The sequence below is a fragment of the Macrobrachium nipponense genome, chromosome 2 (assembly GCF_015104395.2).
Source record: "Macrobrachium nipponense isolate FS-2020 chromosome 2, ASM1510439v2, whole genome shotgun sequence".
NCBI lineage: Eukaryota > Metazoa > Arthropoda > Malacostraca > Decapoda > Palaemonidae > Macrobrachium > Macrobrachium nipponense.
The window spans coordinates 124165598-124184758 of record NC_087201.1 but is presented as its reverse complement, the minus strand read 5'-3'; the positions used below and the strand labels follow the sequence as shown (position 1 = coordinate 124184758).

General features: G+C 43.2%; 1 protein-coding gene across 1 annotated transcript in view; it reads left to right on the top strand.

Annotated features, from left to right (window-relative positions):
• Positions 1 to 19161, top strand: part of LOC135221301 (uncharacterized) — a 146837-nt gene that overhangs the window by 79452 nt on the left and 48224 nt on the right. The window lies entirely within an intron of this gene.

Here is a 19161-nt window from a genome sequence, read left to right as displayed (position 1 = left end):
TAAATTACATTACTTTAACCCTTGCACTTTCCGTTGCAGATAATTAAAGTTTAAGGGCAGAAAGTAGTAGGAGAGAATGGTGCTTATTGAAGATGACGTTATTGTTGGCCGAGACTCTGTTCCAGTAATTGCTTCAGGATAGTACAGTTCCAGTAATTGCTTCAGGATAGTACATTTTGAAGACTTTCTGAGATGTTTCCCATGTCTCCTGTACAAGGAGGACATGCAGCTAAGTTTATGCATAGATTGGTGCCATCTACCATCTGGCGCCAGCTTGCGCTCAGAGCGGCAAGGCGCTAAAAGTGCCTGAGTGCCCAAGTGCCCATAAGCACCAAAGCGCCCTTAAGTACCTGACCGCCAAAGCACCCAAGAACTTCCATAAGCACCCATAACGCATCCATGAGCACCCATGGGCAACATCATATACTACCTGAAGTGATGATTATACAAGAAGAAAGCAACTATAGACTCTTTCTGCAGGAGCTATGATACTGACGAGGAAACACTAAAAGACAATTGTAGAATATAGTATAAGAAGCACCTTATTTTGAAATGTACAAACTCCTACCGGAGGAAATCATCCTTGTAGGGGGCTGTACATTAGCCAAACAAAGTGAACATACCCTTTTTCTCTCCTACTACTAGCCCTATAATTTTATCTTATTGCTTCCACACCTGGCTCCCTCACTTACTTCCCATGCCATCGCCAGTCTTGTGTCTGGGTTAACAGAAATTAACCCTCCAGGTGAGGACTTGAGTAGCTACTTGTCCCACTGAATCTCCAAGGCGAAGGTCTCTGGTACATTCCCCTGAACCTGGGAAAAGCCATACCAGAAGCTCAAGGGAGGTCAGAGAGATTTGCCTACGGGTAGTTGACCCCTCAGGCACACCTGTTGTATAATCCTATGGTGCTACAGACAGTCATTGGAAAGGTGTCTTTTCAGAAGTGACTCGTCTTTCTTCAAGTTCTGAAGTGTCCAGTCTTGAAAATAGATGTCAGTGGCAATTCAGTGATGAGTCAAGGCCCTTGAAAAAGGCAGCTATGGATGATTCTCACTTACCCCATGTGCCTTGTGAGAAGAGCAAAGGTGCTCCTCTACCAGAGTACGATGAACCTTCATGCAGCCACTGGGACAACGAAGAAGAGAAACTTTTGGTGCTTGAGCCGAGACGTTCTTCTCCCACTTGTAGGTGCGTCCATTCTAGTACATTGCTTGGAGTGACAGTTTTTGAGTGCCCAAGCTCCCATCAGCACACAGGCTCCCAACAAAAAAGGAATGTGATGTATCTACTGAGTGGTGCACATTGGCACTGGAGTGCCCTACTTATTGGAAGAGGTAGAGTGCCCATTAGTGCCTGTTTATTCAGATTCTCCAGTTTTAGAACAACAGACTTTGGCTTTGGATTTGGCACCCTTCCAACAGCGCTTAGATGACATTTTGGGGTTTTAAGAAATCCTCCTCCTGGAGTTAAGCCTACTATGGACTTGTCATTATCTTTGGTGTCTTCGTTGGAAGAAGAAGAAGAGTAAGGAAGCAGAGAAGGACTTTTTTTCAACAGCATATGGTTCTTTACTTTGGTAATTGCTTCTCAGTTTTCCTACCTTCTTCTCACCAATGACCCCAGATTCCCTGGCTTCTGCTTTTATGATGTGCACCAACCCACCGATCCCTCCAGTTTGTTGCCTAAGATGGTTTTGTCTACATCGCCAAAGAAAACACTGAGTGATGGAGATGCTTGGCTCTCAGTCACGAGGTTGCAAGGAAAGTCTTACTATAGTTTTCCTCCAGCTAGACTTTCTCAGAGAAGATACTCCTGTTATGCCACTGAAGAAACTCCTTCCCTGGTGGCAGTTGCCTCCTCCCAGGGGGACTTCTTGGCACTCATTGTCTAGTTAAAATCTGCAAATACTTGGAACCCCCTCTAAAACTTCTTATGACTGCCTATCTTGAAAGTTCAACTACCATATGTATACCTTAAATAACATCCTACATCAAATATACCTTAAATTACTATCCTATTACTGTATTAATCTTTGAAATTATATTAAATATAATTTCAGTTATCTTAAACATTAGTACCTTTAAAAATGAATACACATGTACTAACCCTTCCAGCCAAAACAGAGAGTGAGTGAGTGTTACAACTATGACATATCTTGTGAGTGAATATTTATTGATGGAAAAGTCTGCAAATTCCTGAATTTTTCTAGAATAATTAGCAGAAAAATCTGTGAATACGGGGAGTTAACTATACCAGCCTTTCCACCAGAGGTGTCTGGAAGGATAGTGGCAGTTCACTGCAGTCCATTCGGACAATAGGACTGCACTGGCGCACATAAGCAAATATGTAGGGGACTCATTTGCTTTCCTTCTAAGTGGTGACTAGAATGGATTACTATATGGACTTTTACCTTGAGGCACACTCAGAATTAGGAGAGCAGCTTGCCTTTTAAGTAAAGCTATTGTCAGAGGAACCTCTACCCCTGTAGCTTTCATATTTTATGCCTCGTACATCCATTCTGCCTTCGAGCTACTGGGAATGTAATTGTTCTTAATTTCTCAATAATTTAATAGAAGTTGAAAGTGTTCATACCATTTCTAGTGTCTAGCATGGTATAGTGGAAGGAAGTATAGGATTTTTTCCTATTACATATCTCTAGACCTTGTAATAAGGTGTCGAGGTTTGCAGAGCTTGGGGGTACAGTGCACTTACAGGGGAGAGGTTGTGGTTTTATGTCAGTGTAGGTAACAATATTGTATGGTTGTTTTCATTTGGTGCTGCACCCAGGGCATGGGCGGGCACCTGTCGTGCTTGCCCAACAACCGGGTGATGCTTGGCTATACCACGACACCACTACAGGTTAAGATGAGCACCAACCATAGGCAGTATCCCAGTAGCTTTCTTAACTGATTAGGAAACGACAAGCATTTTATTCTAGCTGCATTTTTTTTATTTCAATTTATTACATTTGGCATTTTGGAGTAGTATATGTTCATGTCTCCCACCTCCTGTCATGTGGGAATCAGCCATGTAATTACTGGGCAAGTTATTTATACAAAAATTATATTTTTATAATAAAGTTTTGTATTTACTTACCCAGTAAATGATGAGAGCCCTCCCTTCTCCCGGCTGATAAGACATAAAAAACTGAGCTTTCTGCTCACAGTCATTCCTATTCTCCTGTTCATGGGTGGAACTGGTTACCTGCGCAATAGTTTGAAGTGTTACCTGCGAAATTTTAAAATCAGGCTGCCTTATAAAAGGGATTTTGACGAAGGAAAAATCTATTTCTGGGTGATTGGCTCGTGTCGCCCTGTGAAATATCCTTAAGTTCATTATTTCTAGGTAAATAATCCTAATATTACCAGAGAAAAAATAAAATCAAGAAAATGTCAGTTAAACTGACTCGCTCACTCTATAAAAGAAGTGTCGGTATGGAAACGGGCGAGTGAGACCACTACCACGAGCCATTTACCATTTAGACCTTCCATCACAAAATCCCCCACCTGAGAGAGCTGATACCAAAGGGTGATGCGTCCGCTACTACTACTACTACTACGGACGCCAAGCGGAGAGCAGTGCCTCTAGTGGCCATCCTTTATAAAATGATCATCTTGTCCTGCAGGGTGGGTAAGGAAAAAACAGGGTGGGTTTCACAGGGCGACACGAGCCAATCACCCAGAAATAGATTTTTCCTTCGTCAAAATCCCTTTTCTGGGCTCAGCTCGTGTCGGCCTGTGAAATAGTACCAGAGAAACAGACAAGATGGTAATGAAGGGTCAAAATGAAACAAAACTGTAAAACGATTGGTATATAATATAAGTGAATCAAGGAACCAATTACACTATATCAACATAAGGTACTTAAAATTAGCTTAAATTAAATAATGGTAGTACAGAATAGTATAATAGTAATCACAATCATATATGAAGATTCACTAAGATTAATTGGTATTTACAAAAATATACAAACCACATTGTGTTCTACCCTAGCATAAAAATAAGGGTAGAGACACTGAAGCATATTTATATGCATAAAGTGTGGGTGCCCCTAGCAAAAAAATAAGGGGCAGTCCACCAATAGGATCCTAGCGGCTAAGGCTAGAGTACCACGAAGAGCATAGCAGTAGGGTGAGGCATGTTGGACAAGGTAGGTAGAAAGGAGACCTGGATCTTATACTACAACTACTGTGCAGAATCAGGGGAAACTATGTTTCCCGCTGCTACTGCTGAAAATTTTAATGATTCCAAGGACTTCAGGTAATGACGTTTAAAGACTGTCGGTGATTTCCATCCAGTATACTTTTTAAGATCCTCAAAATTCATATGTTGGAAATAATTAATTGAAGTAGCTACTGTCCTGATATCATGTGCTTTTGGAAATGATTCAGGGTTGGCTTGTTTAATGAAGTAAAGGATCTGTTGTCTGATTCCTTTAACTGGTAAGGTTCCACCTTTTTCTCTCATAAAAAGAGGACCTGAGGATCTAGAGGATGTACGAGATAGAAAGGCTCTTAAAGTTAATAATACTGGGCAAAGGAAGGATCTTGCGGAAGTGGATGACTTTTCCAAGGGGCCCACCTTGCAAGAGGATCCTCATTTTTAGCTAAAAAGCTGCGATCCGGAGAAAGTAGAACTTCTCCTGAGGGGTGAAAATCTACATGACCCGCATCCCTGGATAGAGCCGACAGTTCTGAAATTCTGGCCCTGAGGCCAGGACTTAATAAAAATAATCCGTCTTTCTAAGTAGCATTATGAATGTGCAAGACGAGTTGTCAGTATCTGAGGCTAGTTTGAGGATGTCATTTAAGAACCATGAAACTGAAGTAGGCCTTTGAGAAGGTCTAAGTCTAGCACAGGCTTTGGGAATAGACGTAAAGTAAGATTCTGTTAAGTCTATTTGGAAACCCTACTGAAAGATTTTTCTTTAAAGCCGATTTATTAGTAGAAATGGTGCTAGCTGCTAAGCCTTTTTCAAACAAGGATCTGAAAAAGGATATAGCTAAATTAACTGTCATGGTTGTAGTGTCCGTTTCCTTCAGGAAGGATGCTAACTTTTTGACAGCTGAGTCATATTGTCTAATAGTTGATTCCCATTTTATCTGAATCCAGAAAAAGGATGTTTTTGGATCAATGTTAGCATCTTTTTTAGCCGCAAACTTCATGAAGTCCATAAAGTTAGGGTCTGAAGAATTCCTGAGGAAGCGAACATAGTCCTCATTTGTACTGGTTGCGACAGCTTGGGGTTGGGAATCCGTTGAGGCCGGAGACCCAACTCCAGAAGCAGAGGATACCAGTTGCTCTTTGGCCAGTCTGGAGCAATCAGGGCTACTAGACCTTTGAAAGTCCTCAGTTTTGCTCAGAACTTTCAAAGAAGATTCACTGGAGGAAATACATAGATTTTCTTCCATGATTCCAGTCTATCGACAGGGCGTCCGTGGCATAAGCCAGAGGGTCCATGGCTTGGTGGGCCCACATAGCAAGGGAAGCTTGTGGTTCGCCTGTGATGCGAATAGAATCTACTTGGAGACCTGGTACTCTCTGGCATATCCACTGGAACGACCTGTCGTCTAGAGACCATTCTGACTCCAGAGGGACTGACCGGGACAATGCGTCCGCTATAACGTTTCTTACCCCTGCCAAGGGTGGCAGAAAGATGCCATTTGTGCTTGTTTGCTAGAGCAAAGATGGCTATCATGACATGATTCACGTGTTTGGATTTGGACCCTCCTCTGTTGATGCAGTGTACTACTACTGCACTGTCCAAAACTAATCTTAGGTGGAACTTCTTTGGGGGGAGGAGTCTCTTCAAGGTAAGAACACGCCATTTTGCTTGTCCAGCACATTTATGTGGAGCTGGCGGAACTGGGCGGACCAAGTCCCCTGAACTTGCCTGAATTGAGAGTATCCTCCCCAACCGGACAGGGAGGCGTCCGTGTGAATGGTTAACGCCGGAGGAGGATATTGAAGGGGTACTAACTTGGCAAGATTCTTCACTTTTGTCCATGGACGGAGGTGGTTGCGAAGGATTTGTGGAATCACTGACAACTTGTCTCGAGACTTGGCGTTTGCTCTTGAACGCCAAACTCGATTTATATCTTCAGTCTTGCTTTCAAAAGGATGTCCGTCACTGAGGCAAACTGAAGGGAACCTAGGATTCTTTCCTGGTTTCTCCTTGAAGCTTGTTTGTTTTTGAGAAATTGCCTCACTGACTTGGCTATTTATTTCCCTTTTGACCACCGGAATTGACAGATTGTGGAGGTATAAATCCATTGGATTCCTAGCCACTGAAAACGAGTCTCCGGAGTGAATCTGGATTTTGTTTTGTTTATCTGGAACCCCAGATGTTTCGACAGGAATTGAACTACCTCTTTGTGGCTTTGAGACATTCCTCGACAGTTGGTGCCCAGATCAACCAATCGTCGAGGTACGCTACTACCATTATCCCTTGCGATCTCAATTGCTGGACTACTACTTCCGCTATTTTCGTGAATACCCTGGGGGCTACATTCAGTCCGAAGGGCATCACTTTGAAAGAGAACGTCTGATTTCCTAGTTTGAAGCCTAGGAATGGACGGAAGTGTCTCGCTATAGGGATATGATAGTATGCGTCTGTAAGATCGATAGAGGTGGTGACGGCCCCACGGGGAAGTAAGGTCCGCACCTGCGAGATGGTCAGCATTTTGAACTTGTCGCAACGAATGAAAGAGTTTAGCTTTGACAAGTCTAAGATTACCCTTCTTTTTGTTGAGCCTTTCTTTGGCACGCTGAACAAGCGTCCTTGAAATTTTAGATGCTTGACTCTCGCAATAGCTCCTTCTGAAGGAGTTCCTCCGCATAATCTGTCAACTCCTTTGATGGTATCTGATAGAATGATTTGTTTGGTGGGGGAGGGGGTCTTTGATCCAACTCCAACCCAATCCTTTGGACACAATGCTCTGTGCCCATTTGCTGAACCCCCACCTGTGACGGAAGAGGAACAGCCTCCCTCCTACCTGGGGAGCCTCACTGCTGTTGAGCGGGTTGACCTCCGCGCCCTCCTCTGAAGTGCTTGCCTCTTGCAGCTCTTCCTGCACCTCGCTGACGAAAGTGACCTCTCGCCCTGCTTCCCCTAGAGAACCTGTTAAAGGTTGGGAATGCTTGGCTCTCATACATCGAGTTGAAAGCCGGCGAGACGGTGTATGAGGTCGAGGGCTGATTTTGAGGAGACAAGAGGAGGATGGGTTGACTCTGCTTCGACATCGAGGGCTGCCCCTGTTGAGTAACTGGGACAGCCTGGACGAAGTGTTGCTGCTGCTGCTGCTTCTGGTATGGCTGGAACCTTCTACCAGTCTTCTTTAGTTTCTTACCAGAAGCGGGCGGGTTTCTCTTGCTTCCCCTTTTGGATGAGATACCCCATCTGGCTCTAAGGCTCTGGTTAAAGCCTAGCAGCCTCGTGATGTACCTCATTCACAGAAGCTTCTGGAAGAGGTCCGACCACCCCACATGCTGGAAGCAAGAAGCTATTAGGTTCATGCCTAATAGTGGCTTCTTGCAACACATGCTTTCGACAATTCTGTCTGGCAGTGAAAAAGTCGAAAGCATCAACTTGCACTGACTGAAGCTGAGACTTCGCCAGGATCTTGAAGAGTGGTTCGGTGGCGTACGAAAGGGCAGCCATCTCCGTGATGATGAGGGAGTTAAGTGACCTCCCAAATCTAGTACGGGCATCAAATTCTGCCTGAATAAGGCTATCAGGCAGTCTAGGGAGCTTCTCACCGAACTGGTCCATAGCACAGTCTGGCTTCAGCTTCCCCACTGTGAAAGTGGCTGGCAAGTTCTCCCACAGTTCTCCGAATGCAGGGAAGAGCGGAGATGTTGGTTCCGCCTCCCTTAACTGCGGAACGGGTTCGTCCTTAAGAACGGCTTGAAGAGTCGTTTCCACCATCTTTGTTGCAAATGGGAGAGAAGCCTCCTCCTCTGTGGCAAATATAGTGAAAGGGCTCTTGAAGGCCTGGAGTTTGGTATTCGTGCAATCCCAATCCTCCAGGCAGTGAACCCACTCCCTCTGGGCATGATCCCTACTGTATAAAACAGTCTCCCTAGAGATTTTGTCCTCTCTATTGAGGGCTGTTTGGGTCAGTCTGGCATACCCTATGAAAGGCTGAGTCAATCCGGGGGGGTAGAACTCGAAGTCCTCAATCCTTCTTGTTCCACACTCCGGAATGGAGATCATGCCGTCCTTGAAGGGGGCATAAGCTGCCACCCTCCAAGGATTATTCATAGAGAAAGCCGGCAGGGATTCGTAGGGTGGTAACTGGACTAAACCAGTACCTGCTACTGGGAAGTTCGCTTGCGGGGCCTGACTCAGGCTAGCGAAACGGTCGTCGTGTTCTCTTAACACGGTTAGAGAGGTCTTGGATCGACTGACCGGACTGATTGATGGTACTGGAGAGTTGAGCAAACATTTGCTCAAATCTCGTACCGAGAGAGCCGACCCATCTCTCCCACTTGTTGTTGGGGGCAAAACTCCTGCTGAGAAGGTGGTGGGATCAAAAGCACTAGATGCCGCCACCCTAACAGGAGTCACCGGAGTGGATCCAGTGGATGCCGGAGAAGGAACTGGCTCGGCCGGAGCTCAGGCCTTCTCCTTAGAAGCCTTGCTTCTTGAACCCTTTCGAGTGGGAAGAGCTAGGCTTGGCCTTCACCGCATCGACGTAGGATGTCGAAGACTTCCGTGCCGAAGAAGACGACGAATTTTTGGAAGTCGTCTTATGAAGGGTCTTCTGTTCTCTTTGTCCCTTCACTTTTCGGGGGTACAGATAGAGCCGGGTGAATGGATTGAAGGCGAAGGGATGTACTTCCGAAGCGGATCTCAGATCCCGTGAGCCTTGGAAAGATGAAGAAGATAGGGACAGGAGAAAGAAGATCCAGGAGCGCTCAAAGGTAGCCCTTGAGCGCCCGAAACACCTACCTCGACCAACAAGTCCTCGGCACCTACCGCCATTGGCTCAATATTCAGATCCAGGTTCGCGACGTCCGGCACCGTTTCCTGTGTCGAGACGGACCCAAACGCCTGCTGCACCTCCTGCTGAATTGAGGCTATGAGTAGGGCTGCCGAGGCGGGGTCGACATACCCCATCGCCTTGCCTCCGGGGAAGATCTGGATAGCCAACTTCCTATCCAGAATATAAGGCTGTCCCTTGGCGGCGTTCTTACCGAAGCCGCCTACCCAAGCTTTCAAGGTTGCCAAGGTGACTTCTTTCACGGCGGCAGCCTGAAAGAGAAGGCGATATGAAGCCTCTGACGGCGGAGTTACAGCTTAAAGTAAGTCTTAAAACTAAAGATAAACAATTGATTACAAGAAAGTTGTCCAGGAATCTACTTACCCCACCCAAAAGCTGACTCACGAGGTCGTAGCAGATAGTGCATGCCTCATGGTGCCAGACAATCAGCTCGCTGTGGGTAGTGGCACACGGGGCGTGGGTCCTGCACTCTTCGTGGGCACAGGGGTCATAGAGGACTGCATTGCAGCCTGGTTCCTGGCAGTTAGTAGCCTGTAAGTGGAGGGATACATGAGTATCGAGATTACACACTTACAGCCTAACATAGACTCCGTTGCATGCCCGAGTATGTAAGTTAGAGTAAAACTAGTCCTCCGCCGCAATACGTGTTAGTAAGCTGGTTTTGGTTGGAGTCCGCAGCGTACGCCGGGGACGGGGAAAAGGAACCAACCAGGAGTGGTGAGGAGCCCACGGAACCACGACGGAGAACGACGGAGGTAGACAGAAAATAACACCGTGAAGATGATAAATATATGTATAAATAAAACATCAGTAAGGGCATGTATACTTATAGAATAAGACATGCTTTTCTTCCGACTACTAGAGGAGGGCCCGGGTAAGTGAGCAAGCTCTCCTCCGGTAGCGGAAAGAAGATATACTAGGCAAGCTATATAGACCACTGGTAAATCCTTACACCGCCCGCTGGCGGAGCCAGAAACAACCGATAACCGAAGGGGCCCCCGGCTTGAGCAGGGGCTCCGTCCGTCATGGTAGGGGCAGGGTATGGTAGAGGCAGAGCAGGCGGGAACCCCGGGGTGGACGCGGCGGGCGAGAGAGAGAGGGGTGGCCAACCCCCCCCAACTCCTACCCATCGAGTATCCCGGTACCCGAGACAAAGTGGTCACCCAGGCCCCCAGCTGGTATGGGACTCCTCCAGCCCCCTCAGAGGGAGAGGGAGGAAGGCTACAGTGGTTGTCATAACAACCGAGGCCCGACCAGACCCCTCCCTACCACGTAGAAGGGAGGGAAGGGAGAGGTAAGGCGCCTAATGGGACATGTGATCGGTGGTGGACCAGGATGGGGCCACGTGAACCCAACTGTACCAAAACAAGGTACAAGGCGCCCGAGCTAGCCTAACACACTAAATAACACTGATAAATAATAAATATAAATACATCGTAAAAGAATAGAAGGGACACTTGAGTAAGAGAGAAAGAAGCCCAGGAGGAGGCGAACTGATCCGAAGAACAGTCGACTACTCGGAGTCAGCGGTAGCCGATGAAGAGCAAGAGCTGGGATGCTGGGCGGGAGAATAATATTATAGCCCTAAATACCAAACTAAGAGATAATAGGTAATAAGGTATGGGCTGTGTACCCTAATTCTAAAATACGATGTAACAAGAAGATGAACGTAAAATAAGAGCCCATAAGGATAAGATGTCCCAGTATGGGAGACTGGGAAATCTTAACAACACGAGGCGGCTCATGGCCGCCACGAGTCAACCAGGTGACCGTATATGACCTAAAAAACGGAAAATACTGGTCCCTGGAAGACCAAAATACAAAAATTAGACTTATCGGGCACTTAACTTAGCCGAAGCGATAGCAGCACGTTCCATCGTAGATGAAATAAATCCAAAAAAGCGAAAACAACACGAGGGAAAAAATCACAACTGGCGTTGTCGAGCTAATTATAAAGGATGGCCGCTAGAGGCACTGCTCTCCGCTTGGCGTCAGTAGTAGTAGTAGTAGTAGCGGACGCATCACCCTTTGGTATCAGCTCTCTCAGGTGGGGGATTTTGTGATGGAAGGTCTAAATGGTAAATGGCTCGTGGTAGTGGTCTCACTCGTCCCTGTTTCCATACCGACACTTCTTTTATAGGGTGAGCGAGTCAGTTTAACTGACATTTTCTTGATTATTTTTCTCTTGGTTAAAATATTAGGGATTATTACCTAGAAATAATGAACTTAAGGATATTTCACAGCCCGACACGAGCTGAGCCCAGAAATGGAACTTATAGCTTTATAATTATGGGGTAAGTAAGTACTATATATAAAACTATTTTATTTTAAAAATGTAATGTCTTTAGTGGAGAATGGAGCATTGTAAATTGCCAAAGCTGTATTTTGAAAAAAGCTACTGCGAGGGGTTCCATTCCGACTGTGTGGCAATACGCAAAAATCGCTGATAACTGAAAATTGTGGTGCTTATCAGGACCCGTAACCAGAGATCGGTGTGTCTGTTAGGTATGTGTCGATGCCAATACCCGATTATCAGTGCCAATAAGTGGGAATCAGTGTGTATATTGATGCTGAAGATCACCGATTTTCATTACTAAACAAGCACAGAAAATCCGGATCACTGATAACTGAGCCCGCCAATAACTGGTGACTGCCTGTTCCTTATTTAGAAATGCAGTACTAAATGAAATGAAGTACATGTGATTTTGCCAGTTTCAGACATTACCTAGTTCCTCGTTGGACAAGTGGTTTTGTGCTCACCTACCAACAAGGAACAAGCATGCATGAAAACTGGGTCGGTAGGGCTCCGATAGGCTACGAAGCGAGAACACGTGCTTGATAAAATCCCCCGTGTAGGAACTAAAACTTCAATAAATGCATCATAGATAATAAAATAACGATACTGCTAAGAAATAATCGAGCTCACCCGGTATGGGAGACCGCATGAGACACGAAACGAGGAAACACAAAGGTGCGAGCCGCTGAGGTGGTGCGGGGCTGGTGCCGCATGGGCCGCCGACTCATAAAAACCTAAATAATTCGGTTAAACGTGCCAAGGGCAGCCCCTAATTAGTGTCAACGATAATAGCAGTACTTAACTTGGATGCAGAAATAGCTTGATGTTCCATGTTGAAAATAAAAGGTTCCAGAGTGAGAACACAACACAGCAAAGAAAAACGCGTGTTCAGCGTGGACATGCTATCAAAGGAATGACGTCAGAGGCGCTAGCCGTAACGGTAGCGAGTAGTGAGCCTCAGGTCGGCTTCTCTCTAGTTGAGGTTTTTTGATGTAGGGAGAGGCTAAATGGAAAAGGACCTGTGGTAGTGGTTTCACTCGCCCCAGAAACCATACCGACACCTTATAATAAAGGCAAGCGAGCCAGAATAATCTGGCATTTCCAATTTAGCTTTTCTCTGGTATTATAGCAATATTTTACCTTAGAAATAGTGCTAAAGGAACCTATTTCACTGGGCGACGCAGGTGTCCTTTGCCCAGAAATAGATTTTTCCTACGTCAAAATCCCTTTTTTCATTGTATTCTACAACTTGTTAACTATACAATGATATATATAACTTTATTTCTAAGCCCTTAGAAACACATGAAAACTGGCAAAGAAACACACCTACTAGGAGTCATATTTTTACTTAATAGGCGAAGAGAAGTTACTCATAGCAAAAGATTTTTATAGCAAAAGATTTTTTTAGACGGCTGTAGCTTCTTTATCTGTGAATATTTATCTAATAAACTCTGAAACAAGTTGGTGTCTTTTGTGTTTTTTTTGGGGGGGGCCCGAGAAGGGGCAACATAGCATGAGGTTTTGGGTGATGGAAAGTTCAAACTACACACAACTTTGCCCTTTGGAACCTTTTCCACAACTCCTTACTACATTTTTAAATCACTGAAATGAACAATCTTTTTTTACCAAATTCTGAAAATTTCAGCAAAATCAATACACAAATAATGGAGCTAGAAGCGTGAATGTACCATGATATCACAAGGGCGACATGGTGATTTTGAAGTGTAAAAACTAACTTATGATTATAGGAAAGGTTGTTGGTGCGGATGAGCTGGGGGCGCTCAGCAAGCGTGGCAAGGCTTTGTTTACGTTCTCCCAGTGAGGGAACCTCAAAGTGCTAATTAGTGGTTTATGGCAAAATTTTATTTACCTGTATATGTCTGTGGATGTTAGGTACATCTCATGGCAGTAAAGGGTGAGATTTCTGCAGACATGTGGTAGTGAGAGGGTTAACAGTTTTATCACAAAAAGTGCATTTAGTCATCAACATATGAAAATACTGTAATTTGTGAATATTTCATAGTGAAAAATATCACGAATAGGCAAATTTTCCACAAATAATGAGTAAAGACGGTCTGTAGAAAAATCCACGAATAGGCAACTGCGACTTGTGAGTCTGTGAATAGCAAGGGTTAACTGTAAGCAAGTTTTTCACCAGTCCACAACAACTCGAAATTAATGTGTTTTAGTTACAGTAACTAGCTTTGGCAAACAGCTGTTTTTTTATTCAGGTGTTTATATCAGTACTTACTGTTGTTTATTCAAGTGTTTTGCATGCAGTAGCAGGTGGTTGTTAATTATAAGAAATAGTAATTAATTCTTACACAAGCCACAAGTTTGGTAAGCTTGGTTGAATATGATGTTTTGCACAGAACTGTCACGGACCCCAGAGGTCCGCTACAGGTTTGATATTATGATAAACAAAAAGATTCAGCACCAACAGTTGAAACTCGTGATACGAACATAGAAGAAACACAAACAAAACAAAGGTTTATTTACAATTACTAACAAATATAAATGCAGAATGGTTTCTCCTATTTACATAACAAAAATAAAATCTTACAGTATGTGAACTGGGGAAACAATGCCGTAATGAAATACTTGTTGGCCAGTTTTGCAGCTGTCGAAAATCAATGCTCGAAGCAATGGCTTCACAAAGGAGGGCTGTAGAACCTTAGACGTCTTCTTAATTCTGTATTGCAGGAAACAATGTCTATTCTTGGTACTCGAAGGGCAGGTTACTCCTCAAAACCAACTTGTAGGTTGTTTGTTCTCTGAAGGCTTGTTCAACGTCGGAAAATCTGTATGTCTCTCTCTCTGACTGGACAACTTGACCAGATTCTGATCAAACTCTCGTACGCCTTTTTCCACTCTTATCCTTCATCCGTTCCTTCTTCTCTTATCTCTCTCTGATGATCTCTGCTCTCTGCTGGTCTCTCACTGATGATCTGCTCTCTCCTACTTCGTAAGTCATATATATACGGTGACCTGGGGGCGGGACCTACCAGCGAACATCACAGACTTCTGAGATGACAGGAACGTTTTAGAAGGATCTTGACAAAATATTGCATCATATTTTGCTGTGTTTTCTGACAATGTGACGGTGCGTGTTGCATTCCACAACACGCCTGGCAATTTTAGAACAATCATGAGAACAGGCGCCTCCAACACGTGCACGAATGCCTCTTTGCTGCAGACCTACTAAATGAAAATGCATTTTCATTTCCTTTAATTTACATTCTTCGCTATAAAGCGATTACCATGACATGTTCCCACAAGAGAAAAAAATTAAAACTTATTTTATTTTTTAAAGAAACAAGAATCAAACAGCAGGGGAACAATTCTGCATAAAGCTTTAATCCAGTTAAACATGCATGCTTCTCCATTCACTCACCCACTCGTGCCAAAACAGAAAACTGTCGTCAGCTACTCATTCTGAAAAATCTCTAGAGGCTATCAGCTATAACTTTATCCTTTCCCCTTATATGAACTATCTTCAGGTTATAGTTGTAATTCTAAACTCCAACACATTAGACGTTTATTCTTATTCTTAAACCTCTCCAAAATAAACTAATGGGTTATGATCAATATACACAGTTAAAATAGAACTACTACGAACAGGGGCGGTGGCCACGGCACGGGGCGTTCTTTATAATTCTGAAGCAAGTTTACATGCATCCACTTTGCTCTTCTCTTACCCATATCAATCGAATAATTTGGATCTCCCCTCTTCTCTGAAATTGAAAAAGGACCTTCGAACTTATAAGATAAAGAGTGACCTTCTTTCTGGACTAGTACTAAAACTTTAGCTCTCACACAGAAACTTATCTCTTTTGCTTTTGAGATCATGTTTCCTTAAAGTTTTTCTTGACTTTCACTCTCGTTCTCCTTCGCTAGTTGCCAAGCACTCTCGTTCTCTTTCGTTAGTTGCCAAGCATCTCTTAAATTGTTTTTATAATACTCTAGATTAGTTATGTAGTCTTCTCTACCCTCTTTAAGCATTAAGTTACATTTTAGCATTTCCAAAGGACCTTTAGCAGTGGGACCGAAAACCAGCTTGGAAGGACTAAATCCTGTAGTGTCATTCGGTGCCAACCTTAAAGCTAACAGAACAATAGGTAACTTTTCTTCTCAGTCGTGTTTGAAGTTCTTACACAATTTCCGTAAACAACTCTTTAACGTTTGGTGGAACCGCTCCACAATGCCTTGTGATTCGGGGTGATAAGGTGTGGAAGTTACGAGTTTAATGCCTAACTCTTTCATTCTATCCCTGAAATATTTGGATACAAAATTACTACCATTATCACTGTATAGTACGAGGCAGACCAAACTTAAAAAAATAATCTAACAATCGTTTAACGACGGTCCTTGCGTCACAGCCTCTTACGGGTATCACCTCTGGATAGCGGGTTAGTCAATCAATGATTGACAACAGATATATACTCCCTCCCTTTCTGCTAGGCAACGGTCCGACCATATCGATAATTACATTCTCAAAAGGTTCGCCTACTGAAGGAAAATTACTCAACGGAGCTCTGGGAATTACTTGATTTGGTTTTCCTGCAATTTGGCATTCATGACAGCTTAAAACATACCTCTTTACATCACTCTTCATTTTAGGCCAAAAGTACGCCCTACTAATACACCTGCAAGTTTTATTTACTCTCAAATGTCCTTGCTCATCATGTGCTAACTTCAAAACTAATTCACGAAGCTTCCTAGGAACTACTAATTGTTCTGTGACATAAAACTTCGTCTTTCAAACAAAACGTTTCCTTACACACAGTATTATCGAGATCATCATCCAGTTCAAATTAAAAAATTCAGGTTAGTGTGTCTTCCTCGCTCTCTGAAATTTGACTAGCTCATCCTTATTCAAAAGGTTAGTGCCTAATTCATCACCGTAACTATTACTTGATTCCACGACATCGACTAAGTTACTCTCAACAGCTACACCTTCTGGTTGGCTATTACTGTTATCACCAATAGAGTCAGGTCTCTCAGCCACACTCATGCCAAGATCAACCTCGCCACCTCTATCACGCTCGTTCGAATCCACGAACTCACTCTCGTTCGCATCCACGAACAAATTATGACCGTAGTCTATGTCTGTATCTAAACCTGACATAGTTACTATTATTTCAGGCACTGGAATCTCACTCACAAGAGATTCACATTCTTGGATAAAGCTGAGTCATTACCGACAGTACTGTCAACGCCACCAACGGGCAAACTGTCAACAACTGCTAGTTTCACTTCTCCTGACACTACCTGACTTTCTAAGTTTAACTTCAACAAAGGGCAAAGAACACGTGTTAGGAAATCCACCTAACATGACTTTTTCTTCCAAGTTGATTTCTGCCCTCTTTGGTGCGCACACTTCTAATTAGTGAGAAAGCAAGACTACTTTTCTCGAATCTACTCCTCCAAGAGAGGAAACTACACCTTTTGACAGAAATTCACCACAAAATTTCCTTGTTTGCACAATTTCTCGCTAAATGCCCTTTCCCATTACATCGGAAACAAGTTAATTCTGAGCCACTAGATGCCACTTACTCTTACAAACCTTAGACGTATGACCAGGTTTTCCGCATGTATAACAGGAATAGTCACTTTTACTTGCATTGCTATTACTAGAACTGAAACCTTTACTGTTTTGTACTCTACCAGACGAAGGATCATTTGGCTTCTTACTGACACTTAGATTATGAGTCAAACTATTTTTGTCTGCTAACCTAGTTGCTCCTGCAAAAGATACTTCTCGCCTATTTTCTATATAAAGTTTAATCTCAGGGGATACGTTATCTTTGAAGTTTTCTAACAACACTAAGTTCTTCAAACCATCAAAATCCTCAACTTTAGTGGAAGTTAACCAATCAAAAAGCAGCCTTTCTAACTTCTTACCGTATTCTACATTCGTAATATTCTCATCCTTTCTCAAACTTCTAAATTTCTTACGATACGCCTCCGGTACTAACCTGTACGCGCTAAGAACAGTTTCTTTCACAATATCATAATCATCACATTCCTCCTTAGACATGCAACTATACACAGTAAATGCCCTACCACTCAAAACTGACTGTAAATATAAAGTCCACATTTCTTTAGGAGAACCTACTCTTTCCATTAACTTTTCAAAACACATGAAATATTTCGTTACATCTTCCTCATCAAACTTTGGTACTAATTTCAACACTGCACTCATACCTAAACCATCAGCTCTACTTTCGTTCTCACCTGTCTGACTGTTACGAGTACTTTGCCTTAACCATGCGATTTCCAACTCATGCATACGTTCTTTCTCTCTTTCTTCTGGCTGCATTTCTCTCTCTTGCTGCATTCTTATTGCTTCTCTCTTAGCTGCTCTTTCTTCTCTCTCAGCCGCTCTCTCATCTCTCTCATACTTTTCTCTTTCTTTCCTTTCAACATACTCACAGAGATCATTCCCCTCTAGACCTAGAAGCTTACCCGACTCAATAAACTCTTTCACCATCTTACTCATTCTGGCTCTTTCTATATTCTCCCTTTTTCAAACTATTACAGTGTCGAATAGCCTAGCAAGGTCGCCACTAATGTCACGGCCCCAGAGGTCCGCTAGAGGTTCGATATTATAAGAAACAAAAAGATTCAGCAACAACAGTTGAAACTCGGGATACAAATATAGAAAGAAATACAAACAAAACAAAGGTTTATATACAAGCTTACTAACAAAGATAAATGCAGAATGGTTTCTCCTATTTACATAACAAAAATAAAATCTTACAGTATGTGAAGTGGGGAAACAATGCTGTAATGAAATACTTGCTGGCCAGTTTTGCAGCTGTCGAAAATCAATGCTCGAAGCGATGGCTTCACAAAGGAGGGCTGTAGAACCTTAGACGTCTTCTTGACTCCGTATTGCCAGAAACAATGTCTATTCTTGATACTCGAAGGGCAGGTTACTCCTCAAAACCAACTTGTAGGATGTTTGTTCTCTGGAGGCTTGTTCAACGTCGGAAAATCTGTCTCTCTCTCTCTCTGACTTGACGACTTGACCAGATTCCAATCAAACTCTTGTGCTCCTTTTTCCACTCTTATCCTTCGTCTGTTCCTTCTTCTCTTATCTCTCTCTGATGATCTCTCACTGATGATCTCTGCTCTCTGCTGGTCTCTCACTGATGATCTGCTCTCTCCTACTTCGTAAGTCATATATTTACGGCGACCTGGGGGCAGGGCCTACCAGCGAACGTCACAGACTCCCGAGATGACAGGAATGTTTTAGAAGGATCTAGATGAAATATTGCATCATATTTAGCAGCGTTTTCTGACGATGTGACGGCATGTGTTGTGTTCCACAACACGCCTGGCGATTCTAGAACAATCATGAGAACATGCACCTCCAACACGTGCGTGAATGCCTCTTTGCTGCAGGCCTACTAAATGAAAATGCATTTTCATTTCCTTTAATTTACATTCTTTGCTATAAAGCAATTACCATGACAAGAACCTGAACTATTGCTCCAAGGTCTATTAATTAGGTAGAAGGTAACTTTCATATGACTTATTGCTGAAATCTACTGAAGCTGAGACAGGCTTAGGAAGCCTAGCCTTGTGTAATACGTACACAGAAAGCCTATCTTATTGTAATCGACCGACAAAGAAACCAGCACATTAAGCAAATATAGACATGTAATCCACTGAAAATGCATGTCACTATACACGATATTATACATATAATATTATGTTTTGGAACAAAATTTTAAGGATCGCATGATACTTGGTTAGATGATAGACAAGTATAGTAGTATACGCAAATTACAGTTCTTTTTTATATGCTGTATATTTTTTAGTTTTACTAAATTTTATTGTTGGAAACTAA